We start from the raw sequence: 12,793 nt of genomic DNA, 5'->3' as shown, positions 1-12,793 counted from the left end.
AGTCTTCGGCTGTGGGGTGATGCGCCGACGGCGCGATCGTCGCTTCCTCCCGGGCAAAACCTCCGGCGGGCCGGGCAAAACCTCCGGCGGGCCGGGCAAAACCTCCGGCGGGCCGGGCAAAATCTTCGCCGCCGGGCTGAGTTGGGAAGCGGTAGCGGCTGGTGGGTGAAGGTGCAGTTCGTTGAGTATGAAGTCCTGTGCGAGCGGGTGAAGAGAGTCCAGCAGCCAGGAGTGAGCAGAGATGAGCTGCTGTAGCCTGGCTTCTACAGCGCGGAGACACTCTTCCCCCTCATGCTCGAGCCATAGGTTAACCAACCTGGAAACAGAGTCAATTAGTTCCTCCCGAAGCTCCTCGGGAGGTGCGGATGCCGCTGGGTCCATGTTTGGTCGGCTCGTACTGTCACGGCTGGCGGAGTGAGCCGTGTGGAGTGGAGGAAAAGGAGGACCCAAAATGCAGCAAACTGATGATACGAGTGAAGTTTATTTACACGGTGGCAGTGGCAAAAACAGGCAATGAAGCATGAGTAATGACAAACCTAAACTGGGAGAAACTAAAGAGCAAACCTGAAATCTTACAAAACGGAGAGCGGAGCAGAGAGACGCAGACCAAGGACCAGGATACCAAGAAACACAGACGAGCCGACAACGAACACAGACCGACACCCACTATATATACACACACACACACACACACACACAAGGTAATCGGGTAATCGCACACAATGACAACAGACACAGACTTTCAGAACAAAACAGGAAATCTAGAACCCGAACCGGACACAAGGGGGGAGGACACAGAATAACTAGAACAGAGGGAAATAATCACAAAACACAAAACGCTGGGTCAACGACCCAGGACCATGACACAACGTGCACTAGAGTACACATTAATAAATTAGTCATTTCCTCTGTGAAACTAAATAAGCATAATTCTTAAGAACCCCTCAAATTATTTACTAGATGTTTATTTTTGAAAATTAATCAAGATCTGAGTTTAACAAAACATTTTAATTGTATCAAGTTTACCTTTCTTTCTTCCATAAAATGTGCTTGTGGGCATGCCAGCCATTTTGAAAAGGTGGGGGGAAAAAACAAAACAATTGGCAAGGCCACACCCCCACACATTTGATATAATTTTAAAGGTACTGTTGTCCTCTCTAAGAAACATCAGGACTTAGATGAGTGGTAAGTAGAGTATGAGAGCTACAAGCAAAAACTAAATGTGTACTAGTGCGCAAAAATGAAGTACTGGGTCATCAGGAGGTTATGAGGGACATTTATAAAACTAAAAATCTCACAAACCTTGAAGGGCACTTGAAAAGCTCACACAAGAAGGCTAACCTAGCTTACCTTGAAGAGCTCATCAGGGGGAGCACACTCCCCCTCCTTGAAGAGCTCCCCCACTCAACCCGCATCCCCAGAAAACAGCTAACCCCAGATAAGGCAGCGTGATGCATCCCGAGACAACAGGACGGGGACACCTATATAACTGTGTGAGTCAATCGCCTTCAAAAAGTTTATCAATTCACTTGAACCAAAATTAGGAGCACCCGGTGCTGCAAGAGTTAATAGTCTCAATACCCAAGGATAAGCAGAAGAGCATGACTGATATGATGGAGCTGGGATTTGGTGACACTTAATTTTTGCAAAACACTACTAAAACTATAACTGGCGCTAATCAAAACATTTTTATACATATTGCAGTTTGTTGCTCATTATAGAGTTGTGCTCAAGTTAATAAGGGTTAAAAGCTACAGTCAGCACGATGTCTGGCTGATCTATGGAGGGGAAAGGCTTCGAGCATGGAAGGCCGCACGCGCTTACATAACACTGATATCATGTTATTCTCTGTGATCTTTTATTCAATTATATCTTTAAGTTAAGTTTTAAGTAGTGGCAGTTAATTACACGAGATTCATTTAATATTATATACCTGAGTCAGAGAATCACATGCAGATCAACTTGACAACCTGGGAGACCTTGTAGCTGCAATATTGTGTCTCCATAAGGGACAGTAGGCAGAAGCAAACACATGATTTTTGGGGGGCAAATGTTAGGATTAAAAATGGCTAATTTGTTTTTGATGTCTTTTCTTAATATGAGTGGCTTTAGTAATTTTCAGACACACTTTGCAAATGTGCTTATAATGAGTTGGCACTCAGTCTTTTGAAGGTCATAAGCTTCGTTCGGCGTGATGGTCCGGACTGATAAAGTGTAGGAAATGCCTTGAGTGCAGAGGGCTAAATGCAAACACGCTTACACACACATAGGATATGATTACAATAAGTCCCTGGGACATTCTGAATATTCTAAACCAATTCTGAATCACTAGAAGGTCAGTAGATAACAACATTAGGTTATTAGGGTTAGGAAGAGAGGTGTTTTGGTTTTCTGTCTCTTACAGAGAAAGGAACAGACACCAGACGAGGTCACAGATAGGCGAGGATCCTTCGCAGCAGAGACGGACACAGTGACTGCCGAGACGCCAGCTGGGTGCAAGTGTCATGGCGTTTGGGCTCCAGCTAGTCACCTCAAAAGGATGGATCCCATAAACACAGCAATAACCATGAAGGGGTTGGCGGAAATCCGGGAACACCAGACCAACGAGGTTCGAGAGGCTCTTGGGCAAAAGGGGGACGCGTTCCTGTTCTTTTTCTGGAGGATACACAGGACACACAGGACCCGAGGATACACAGATCGTCGTTTGAAATCGAGGCAGAATAATCCCCTGATCTGTGCCACGACTGAAGGGTTGTCTAACCCCTGAGGTTGAAGAAAGAAGAGCAGAGGATCACCCAACTGGACGACACTGGTAGCTGCAGCAATAAAATAAAGGCTAAAAGCTCCTTGGACAGAGGTTCTAGTCTGAGTACGTCTGAAGGGTATAAGGTAGCACCAAATAAAGCTGTGGGAGAACTGGGGAGTGTCATCTGTACCGGCTACTGTTGTAATAATAGTTTTTCTTACATCTGAACTGCGCAAACTCAGAGGTCATCTCACATGTGGTTCGCCCATCAGGGGGACAAAGGACCTCAGGAGTAAGAAGAAATGAACCCGGCCACACTGGAGTACAGGGTGTAGGTGAGCTCATTATTCTAACGAGCTCATCAGGGGAAGTGTTAGATTATAATATTATTTTATGCCATGTTAGACCCCTAATTAAAGGTTGTGAATTATTATGTAGTTTTAGTTTGCATTATTCTCCTGAATTAGAAGAAGCTGATAACTATTGCATTTGTTAAACTGATTTGCATTACATTAGACTGCTGATTTATTGTGGATGAATGATGTTGTTTTATGATGTTATAAGAAATACTGTTTGCAGAAAGTCATCGCCTTATTTGTCTGATTAGAAGAGAACGGAACATGCTGGAGTTTTCTGCCCCATCTCAGCAGGAGCAGATAAACAGGGAGCCAAGGTCGTAGCTTAGGCGCCGTGTGAGAGAAAGCATGTGAATGTTTAGGCTTTTATGATAAGGTGGGGACACCAGAGGCTATAAGAGTTTGATCAATGCTCCACCATTTTGAGATCTGAGGCTGTCTGCATACAGTGTCCATCTCCCACGCGTGTGACTATTAAAATCATCGTTTGACTTAACCCGGCCGGACCAGTGTTGTTATTGTGGTTTTTCCTCTTGTCTCCATCCCCAATTTTGAACTCGTAACAACAACTACACGAAGTTTGCAAAACGATGGACATATGGCCAATCCTTTTGGTCAGGGGATAACCAAAATCGGATGTCTGGTGTAGGTTTTTTGATTAACAATAAAACTGTTAATATAGAAAAAGTGGAGGTAGTGGTGGACGGAAGAGCTTTATGTATAGATGTAGAAAAAAATGGGAGTAAACTCAGGATTATTAATGTCTATGGACATACAGAGTTGAAAGAACGGACGGCATTATTTCAAATATTACAACCATTTCTTTGTAATAGAAGACCGATAATAATGGGTGGGGATTTTAACTGTACACCAGAAACAAGTGGAATCCAGGGGGCGGCTTCAACAGTGAAGAAAGATTCAAGTACTTGTGCATTAGATAATTTGATTAAAGACGGTAATTTGAAAGACGTGTTTAGATTTCTTAACCCGTCAGACCCTGGATATACCTGGTCTAATAATAAGTCCTCTTCACGGATTGATTTTTTGTTTGCCAGTGAAGGCTTAATACCCCTGTCATGTAAAGTGGAACCAGTACCTTTTTCTGATCACCATAAGGTCATGTGTGGATTTAGTATTCAACGTTCTTTTCAGTCGGCCCCAGGGCCATGGAAACTAAACCTGAATCTATTGAAGGACGGAAAGGTTACGGGAAGGTATAAACTTAAATTACAACAATGGGTCTCTCTACAACCACTATATGAATCTGTAGGGGAATGGTGGGAGAGTATAAAGATTAGGACCCAAGTATTTTTTAGTCTTGAAGGGAAAAGGCGGGCAAAGAGGAGGTTATTGAGAAAGCAAGAAAAATTACAAAGGTTTTACAACCTCCTGAATTTGGGCTTTGATGTTAGTGAAGAGATTACAAATCTGAAAAAAGAAATGATGGTAGTTTTAAATGACAAAAGCAAGGGAGTATTAATATGGAGTAGGGTAAAACATGTGGAAGAAAATGAAAAATGTACGAGATATTTTTTTTAAAAATTGTATAAATCTAAACCTGCTATTGACAGCCTGATTAATGAAGAAGGGAAAGAAGTGAAAAGTACCCAAGAAATTTTAAAGGTAGTATATTCCTTTTATATCAACTTGTACAAAGAACAAAGTATTGATGAGGCGATTGTAGAATCCTTTATCTCAAAGTTAACACAAAAATTGGATCCAGAAGATGGTATAAATTTAGATGAAGGTATAACACTAGAGAAAATCACAAGAGCCATGGAAAGTATGCAAGATATCAAGTCACCAGGTATGGATGGCTTACCTAAGAAATACTATCAGGCCTTTTGGGAACAACTTAGCCTGTCGTTGTGCAAGGTTTATAAAGAAGCATGGGATAAAGGTGTATGGTCAACGTCCATGAATACAGGAGTGATTTCCCTGTTATGGAAAAGGGGTTCTAAAAAAGATTTGAGAAATTGGAGACCCCTGACATTGTTAGGGGTAGATATTAAGATTTTAGCAAAAGCCCTTTTTTTTCGTTTACAGACAGTAGTACCTAAGTTAGTTGGAGTGGAACAAACATGTGGGATACAAGGACGTAAGATGACAGATAGTTTAGTGATTATAAGGGATAGCTACCTTTATAGCCATGAGCGGAATATCCCCCTTTGTGGGTTAAGCTTGGATTTAGAAAAAGCCTTTGACAATGTCAGTCATGCCTTTCTGATGAAAGTCCTAGATAAATTAGGATTTGGAGAAGTCTTTCAGAGATGGATTGAGGTGTTGTATTCTGGTTGTAGTAGTGTTGTGAATGTGAATGGTGTACAGACTACTACAGTTGCAGTGAAAGCTGGAGTAAGGCAGGGATGCCCGTTGTCTCCCACCTTATTTATATTGGTGATGGAGCCATTAGCGTGTGCATTACGAGCTAATGAGCTAATTAAAGGGTTGACCCCACCGGGTAGCGGAGGGTTGGAAATTAAATTTTCCATGTATATGGACGATATAACTCTGCTGCTTACGGACAATAAGTCGATTGAAGTAAGTTTGGCAGTTTGTGAAGCTTTTTCAGCAGCCTCAGGGATGAAAATGAATAAAGAGAAGAGTGAGGTGATTTATTTTAAGTGGCGGAAGATTAAAGAAAAATGGGGATTGCAAGAAAAATCAGAAACGTTGAAAATTTTAGGGGTGGAAATAGGAGAAAATATGAGAATTAAGAACTGGAATTCAAAATTACAAAAAATATGATGATGATGATGATGATGATAGGGTGGGGGTCGCTAGGACCCCCTCGGGGCATATATGTGTTATGATGATGATGATGATGATGATGATGATGATAGGGTAGGGGGGGGTCGCTAGGACCCCCTCGGGGCATATGTGTGTTATGGTGATTAGGGTGGGGGTCGCTAGGACCCCCCTCGGGGCATATGTGTGTTATGATGATGATGATGATGATAGGGTGGGGGGGGGGGTCGCTAGGACCACCGTGGGGCGCTTGTGTTATCACGGCGTCGGTGGCGTCTGGGGAGCGGCGGCGCGGGAAGAAGCGGCGCAGTTTGTACACACGTGCACTCGGCACTCGCGGCACAGGATCTTGGTCTTGACGTCTTTGCTCATTTTTGCTCAAATGAAAAAGAAAGAGGAAAAAGGGGCAATTATGGAACTGGAAAGGGAAGGGAAATCGGTTACTGGACGGGATAATATTTTGAAGATGGTAGAGGAGTACTACAGTTCATTGTTTGGTGTGGAAGAAGTAGATAGAGGGGCTCAAGAAATGGTTTTAGGTTTTCTGAAAGAGAGGTTACCAGAGGACGCAAGGAAGCTTTTGGAAAGGAGCATAACAAACCACGAACTATACGAGGCGATAAAGACAATGAAGAATAACAAGGTACCTGGGATAGATGGACTCACAAAGGAGTTTTACATCACCTTTTGGGATCTCATCGGAGACCACTTGTTGGAGGTATTTGAAGAAATGTGTGAAACGGGTAGAATGCCAAAGAGTATGAGGACGGGTGTGATAAGTTTTCTACATAAGAAAGGCTCACCTGCTGTGCTTTCAAATTATAGGCCTCTTTCAATGGTCTGCGTGGACTACAAAATTTTGAGTCGAACTCTAGCAAGACGCCTGGCCCGAGTCTTGCCTGCTATTATTAATGCAGACCAGACATGCGGGGTAAAGGGCAGGCAGATTGGTTGGAACTTACAATTACATAGAGATGTGCTTACATACATCGAAGAGAGGAACTTGACAACAATATGCGTAACACTTGATCAGGAAAAAGCTTTTGATAGGGTCAATCATGATTTCTTATGGAGGGTGATGAGAAATTTTGATATAGGAGGTAAATTTTTGAATTGGATAAGTATGATGTATACTGACATAATCTGCAAGATAAAGATAAATGGACACTTAACAGAGGAAGTACAACAAACGAGAGGGCTACGGCAGGGTTGCCCCCTGTCCGCCCTACTCTATGTTATATATGTAGAACCTTTAGCATGTGCAATAAGAGGAAACGAGAAAATTAGAGGAGTGCCCTTGCCAGGGGGGAGGTGTTGAAGATCTCCCAGTACGCTGACGACACAGTTCTTTACTTGGAAGATGATGGAAGTGTGAGGGAGATGATACGAACAATACAGACCTTTGAGAGTGCTGCGGGGTCAAAGGTCAATGAGGAGAAATCAAAATATACATTTTTGGGACGATGGGCAGGTAGGAGACAGACGCTTTGCGGGCTTTCTTTGTGTGAAGGGTCCATGCAGGTCCTGGGCATTGATTTTGGAAATCCAGCAAATTACAACTGGGATTTGAAGATAGCGAAGATCTTAAAGAAATTGGGGATGTGGTCAAAAAGAAAGCTCACTATAACTGGCAAAGTTTTGGCCGTAAAAGCTGACATCTTACCTGCCCTACTCCATTTGGCATATGTCTTTCCAATGCCACAGACTCATAGGAAGGTGCTAACACGGGGAATTTTTAAATTAATATGGGGGGGGGGGGGGGGGGGTATGAATATGTAAAAGAACAACTATGTATCAGACAATATCAAAAGGTGGGAGGGATGTCCAATACATCCCTTTGAAATTGGATGTGATGTATTACAGTAACATATGTGCTCCTCTCCAGTCACCCCTTTCCTGTCAAAGTGGAACTCTGGAGCAGAGCAGGCGGGGCCTGAGATCTGCCCCTTCAGCCAAGCAAACAGGGCCTACCGTGACGCCGGAAGCCGGGACGAGGAGTCACTGCGGCTTCCTGCGAGGCCAAAGAAACACACACTCTGGCTTCTCTTCAAAACGTACAAGTCTTTCGCCTTTTACTAAAGACTTCCGTGGAGAGTGAGGCTAAGGAGTTGCACCTATTTTTGGCAGGGTCTGCCGTCTGGCTGGCCCCTCTCCTCGTTGTTCAAAAGAAGAAATAGAAGAAAGCGCGTGTAGCAGATTTCAAATGGTTGACTGCGTTGTGACGACAGACTGGCTGGAAACTGGATTTATTTCTAAAAGACAAAGTGCAGCAGCAAAATCAGTGTCACACAGCAACAGCAGGCCTCTCCTCATCCCAGTGTGGAGTCCATGCAGCTCTGCTTACAATATATAAAAGAAAATACAATCTATCAAAACAACGATTCTCCCAACAGCCACTTTAAAGTCAAATGTTATAGTGGGGTAAAACAGAGACAAATATGAAGCCACTAATAATAACTTGTAATATTTAAATCCCCACTAAGATGGATCAATTACACAATACATATTCAAACAACTTTAACTTTTCTCAACATGGCTGAAAATACTATGCAGTGTGCAGCCTCAGGTGATGAACTCATTATACACATAAAACATAACCTATACATTTACACATACCTAGAAGACAAAGTGCAGCAGCAAAATCAGTGTCACACAGCAACAGCAGGCCTCTCCTCATCCCTGTTTAGCACAAGTAAGGACCACATAAACGGATGGTGTAACAGATAAAACGCAGTTCCAATTACTATTTTTCTCGTTCAAAGCAATCAAAAACACTTTGGGAGCTTTTAGCCATGAGAACTAATAGTTAGCAAAGAAAAATACACCAAATTTAAATGTATAATTTAGTACAGGGAGAGGAGCTACAGAAAGTGTGCCTCACCAGTGTGGAGTCCATGCAGCTCTGGCTGGGAAACCCCACACACGCAACATGTTTACAAGTGGCGTCACACTGATTAATGCCCCACTTCAACAGTGACACGTGGAACCTTAGTTTTACATAAATTAAATTTACACAATAAAAAATAAATCAACTATATACAATACAGTTTTGAGAATGTTCACACTCAGTATATCTCAGCTACACGCACAGTTCCAGGAAGCTCCGCAGGCCTCTGAGGTACTGTAGGTGGGCGGAGATTTGAAGCGGCTCCCTCCCTGTGAGCCAAGTGAAAGAGCGCACCGTCACAAGCGAGAAGTGTCCCGAGAAGGCGGCTCAGCCAGGAACCTGCGGGAGGCCATCGCTTCTCGGCCTTTTGGCTAAGATCAAGTGTAGTAGCTGTTCTTATCAGTTTAATATCTGATACGCCCCCGATTTGGGGGCAACGTATTAAACGCATTTTTAGAACAGGGAGCCGAATAAGGGGCTCGCTCCGTTCGCTCCACGCATCGACCCGGTATTGCAGCGCCTCCGGGAACGGTGCCCCCTTTGCTGACTTTGTGCAAAAGCAAGAAAGCCAAACAAAGTAAGGTCGGCCAAACCAAGAGCCAGAAAGCAGCCGCAAGCGGCGAAAGTGCAGGGATAGAAGCTCAGAGAAATACGGAAAAAAACTGGGAAGATAGCGAGGAACTGAATATATTATTAAAGGAACAGGAGGTTTTGTTTCAGGAGAGGGCAAAAACAAGAATGTTTAAATTTATGCAGGAGGAGTATATGCAACAGGAGAAGTGCTCGGCCTATTTTTTTGCTCAAATGAAAAAGAAAGAGGAAAAAGGGAAGGGAAATCGGTTACTGGACGGGATAATATTTTGAAGATGGTAGAGGAGTACTACAGTTCATTGTTTGGTGTGGAAGAAGTAGATAGAGGGGCTCAAGAAATGGTTTTAGGTTTTCTGAAAGAGAGGTTACCAGAGGACGCAAGGAAGCTTTTGGAAAGGAGCATAACAAACCACGAACTATACGAGGCGATAAAGACAATGAAGAATAACAAGGTACCTGGGATAGATGGACTCACAAAGGAGTTTTACATCACCTTTTGGGATCTCATCGGAGACCACTTGTTGGAGGTATTTGAAGAAATGTGTGAAACGGGTAGAATGCCAAAGAGTATGAGGACGGGTGTGATAAGTTTTCTACATAAGAAAGGCTCACCTGCTGTGCTTTCAAATTATAGGCCTCTTTCAATGGTCTGCGTGGACTACAAAATTTTGAGTCGAACTCTAGCAAGACGCCTGGCCCGAGTCTTGCCTGCTATTATTAATGCAGACCAGACATGCGGGGTAAAGGGCAGGCAGATTGGTTGGAACTTACAATTACATAGAGATGTGCTTACATACATCGAAGAGAGGAACTTGACAACAATATGCGTAACACTTGATCAGGAAAAAGCTTTTGATAGGGTCAATCATGATTTCTTATGGAGGGTGATGAGAAATTTTGATATAGGAGGTAAATTTTTGAATTGGATAAGTATGATGTATACTGACATAATCTGCAAGATAAAGATAAATGGACACTTAACAGAGGAAGTACAACAAACGAGAGGGCTACGGCAGGGTTGCCCCCTGTCCGCCCTACTCTATGTTATATATGTAGAACCTTTAGCATGTGCAATAAGAGGAAACGAGAAAATTAGAGGAGTGCCCTTGCCAGGGGGGAGGTGTTGAAGATCTCCCAGTACGCTGACGACACAGTTCTTTACTTGGAAGATGATGGAAGTGTGAGGGAGATGATACGAACAATACAGACCTTTGAGAGCGCTGCGGGGTCAAAGGTCAATGAGGAGAAATCAAAATATACATTTTTGGGACGATGGGCAGGTAGGAGACAGACGCTTTGCGGGCTTTCTTTGTGTGAAGGGTCCATGCAGGTCCTGGGCATTGATTTTGGAAATCCAGCAAATTACAACTGGGATTTGAAGATAGCGAAGATCTTAAAGAAATTGGGGATGTGGTCAAAAAGAAAGCTCACTATAACTGGCAAAGTTTTGGCCGTAAAAGCTGACATCTTACCTGCCCTACTCCATTTGGCATATGTCTTTCCAATGCCACAGACTCATAGGAAGGTGCTAACACGGGGAATTTTTAAATTAATATGGGGGGGGGGGGTATGAATATGTAAAAGAACAACTATGTATCAGACAATATCAAAAGGTGGGAGGGATGTCCAATACATCCCTTTGAAATTGGATGTGATGTATTACAGTAACATATGTGCTCCTCTCCAGTCACCCCTTTCCTGTCAAAGTGGAACTCTGGAGCAGAGCAGGCGGGGCCTGAGATCTGCCCCTTCAGCCAAGCAAACAGGGCCTACCGTGACGCCGGAAGCCGGGACGAGGAGTCACTGCGGCTTCCTGCGAGGCCAAAGAAACACACACTCTGGCTTCTCTTCAAAACGTACAAGTCTTTCGCCTTTTACTAAAGACTTCCGTGGAGAGTGAGGCTAAGGAGTTGCACCTATTTTTGGCAGGGTCTGCCGTCTGGCTGGCCCCTCTCCTCGTTGTTCAAAAGAAGAAATAGAAGAAAGCGCGTGTAGCAGATTTCAAATGGTTGACTGCGTTGTGACGACAGACTGGCTGGAAACTGGATTTATTTCTAAAAGACAAAGTGCAGCAGCAAAATCAGTGTCACACAGCAACAGCAGGCCTCTCCTCATCCCAGTGTGGAGTCCATGCAGCTCTGCTTACAATATATAAAAGAAAATACAATCTATCAAAACAACGATTCTCCCAACAGCCACTTTAAAGTCAAATGTTATAGTGGGGTAAAACAGAGACAAATATGAAGCCACTAATAATAACTTGTAATATTTAAATCCCCACTAAGATGGATCAATTACACAATACATATTCAAACAACTTTAACTTTTCTCAACATGGCTGAAAATACTATGCAGTGTGCAGCCTCAGGTGATGAACTCATTATACACATAAAACATAACCTATACATTTACACATACCTAGAAGACAAAGTGCAGCAGCAAAATCAGTGTCACACAGCAACAGCAGGCCTCTCCTCATCCCTGTTTAGCACAAGTAAGGACCACATAAACGGATGGTGTAACAGATAAAACGCAGTTCCAATTACTATTTTTCTCGTTCAAAGCAATCAAAAACACTTTGGGAGCTTTTAGCCATGAGAACTAATAGTTAGCAAAGAAAAATACACCAAATTTAAATGTATAATTTAGTACAGGGAGAGGAGCTACAGAAAGTGTGCCTCACCAGTGTGGAGTCCATGCAGCTCTGGCTGGGAAACCCCACACACGCAACATGTTTACAAGTGGCGTCACACTGATTAATGCCCCACTTCAACAGTGACACGTGGAACCTTAGTTTTACATAAATTAAATTTACACAATAAAAAATAAATCAACTATATACAATACAGTTTTGAGAATGTTCACACTCAGTATATCTCAGCTACACGCACAGTTCCAGGAAGCTCCGCAGGCCTCTGAGGTACTGTAGGTGGGCGGAGATTTGAAGCGGCTCCCTCCCTGTGAGCCAAGTGAAAGAGCGCACCGTCACAAGCGAGAAGTGTCCCGAGAAGGCGGCTCAGCCAGGAACCTGCGGGAGGCCATCGCTTCTCGGCCTTTTGGCTAAGATCAAGTGTAGTAGCTGTTCTTATCAGTTTAATATCTGATACGCCCCCGATTTGGGGGCAACGTATTAAACGCATTTTTAGAACAGGGAGCCGAATAAGGGGCTCGCTCCGTTCGCTCCACGCATCGACCCGGTATTGCAGCGCCTCCGGGAACGGTGCCCCCTTTGCTGACTTTGTGCAAAAGCAAGAAAGCCAAACAAAGTAAGGTCGGCCAAACCAAGAGCCAGAAAGCAGCCGCAAGCGGCGAAAGTGCAGGGATAGAAGCTCAGAGAAATAAGGAAAAAAACTGGGAAGATAGCGAGGAACTGAATATATTATTAAAGGAACAGGAGGTTTTGTTTCAGGAGAGGGCAAAAACAAGAATGTTTAAATTTATGCAGGAGGAGTATATGCAACAGGA

General features: G+C 43.5%; 4 non-coding genes across 4 annotated transcripts; all 4 read left to right on the top strand.

Annotated features, from left to right (window-relative positions):
* The first annotated feature begins 7,881 nt into the window (after positions 1–7,881).
* Positions 7,882–7,994, top strand: LOC113037063 (U5 spliceosomal RNA). Its single transcript, XR_003274562.1, has one exon. It is a non-coding gene; the product is annotated as a U5 spliceosomal RNA (small nuclear RNA).
* Positions 7,995–9,088: 1,094 nt separating this feature from the next.
* Positions 9,089–9,279, top strand: LOC145420253 (U2 spliceosomal RNA). The gene has a single exon (XR_013901579.1). It is a non-coding gene; the product is annotated as a U2 spliceosomal RNA (small nuclear RNA).
* A 1,882-nt stretch (positions 9,280–11,161) lies between these two features.
* Positions 11,162–11,274, top strand: LOC145420258 (U5 spliceosomal RNA). The gene has a single exon (XR_013901582.1). It is a non-coding gene; the product is annotated as a U5 spliceosomal RNA (small nuclear RNA).
* Positions 11,275–12,368: 1,094 nt separating this feature from the next.
* On the top strand, positions 12,369–12,559 carry LOC145420252 (U2 spliceosomal RNA). Its single transcript, XR_013901578.1, has one exon. It is a non-coding gene; the product is annotated as a U2 spliceosomal RNA (small nuclear RNA).
* The last annotated feature ends 234 nt before the right edge of the window (positions 12,560–12,793 follow it).

This window comes from Astatotilapia calliptera, chromosome 14 (assembly GCF_964374335.1).
Source record: "Astatotilapia calliptera chromosome 14, fAstCal68.1, whole genome shotgun sequence".
Classification (NCBI taxonomy): domain Eukaryota; kingdom Metazoa; phylum Chordata; class Actinopteri; order Cichliformes; family Cichlidae; genus Astatotilapia; species Astatotilapia calliptera.
The sequence above is the reverse complement of the archived record's forward strand: the minus strand, read 5'-3'. Positions and strand labels throughout refer to the sequence as shown.